Source organism: Mauremys mutica, unplaced genomic scaffold, assembly GCF_020497125.1.
Source record: "Mauremys mutica isolate MM-2020 ecotype Southern unplaced genomic scaffold, ASM2049712v1 Super-Scaffold_100099, whole genome shotgun sequence".
NCBI lineage: Eukaryota > Metazoa > Chordata > Testudines > Geoemydidae > Mauremys > Mauremys mutica.
This window is the reverse complement of record NW_025423266.1, coordinates 1,664,697-1,665,438: the sequence shown is the minus strand read 5'-3', so window position 1 is coordinate 1,665,438 and position 742 is coordinate 1,664,697. Positions and strand designations below refer to the sequence as shown.

At 60.4% G+C, this 742-nt stretch overlaps 1 non-coding gene across 1 annotated transcript; it reads right to left on the bottom strand.

The window, feature by feature from the left end:
* Positions 1 to 296: 296 nt before the first annotated feature.
* On the bottom strand, positions 297 to 368 carry TRNAD-GUC. The gene has a single exon. It is a non-coding gene; the product is annotated as a tRNA-Asp (tRNA).
* Positions 369 to 742: the final 374 nt, after the last annotated feature.

The following is a 742-nucleotide window of genomic DNA, read 5'->3' as shown; positions in this document are numbered from 1 at the left end:
CTGGACCAAGTCCCTCCCCGTTTGTCTGGGCCATTGTCCTCATGCCCCTGGCCAGCCTATTTCCCTTTGCCGCTCTGAAACGTGCCCCCACGTGCAGGCCCCGAAGCTGGGCCCAGGGGTGGAAGGCCAGGGAGAGGCTTTGGCTAGGGCCAGCGTGTCCTTGCGACGTAATTGTCTCTCTGGAGGAGAAAGTCATCAGTTCGGGGTGTGAAGGGAAGTGGCCGTAAAAGGAGAATGGAAGGCATGTGGTGGACAGGCCAGGGATTTCTTTGTTCCCCCCTTGAAAAGGGGTCACCCTCCCCATCGGGGAATCGAACCCCAGTCTCCCGCGTGACAGGCGGGGATACTCACCACTATACTAACGAGGAAGGGGGCATGGTGAGTGGCCTCAGCTCCCACAGACCAGCTATGGTCAGCGTACACCTACACCGTCGCATGGGCCCCAGCAGGCAACAGCACCCCTGGCCCTCTTCTGCTTTCCAAAGGCTTTGGCCGCAGCAACAGCCCTGGGAAAAGCCCTGGCCCTCCTCACTTGCCCTTGCCCAGCAGGACGCCTTTTCGGGCCTACACAGCTCCTCACACAACACCCGCCTGGGACCTTGCCCTCCCCTACCAGCTCAGCAGCACCTTTTTTCCTCTCAAAACCTCCTCTTGACACCCTCCCCCTTCCACACTTCACACTCACCTCATCACAAACTCACCCACGGCCCCTTTGGCTTCTCAAGCGCCTCTGGAGGCACGC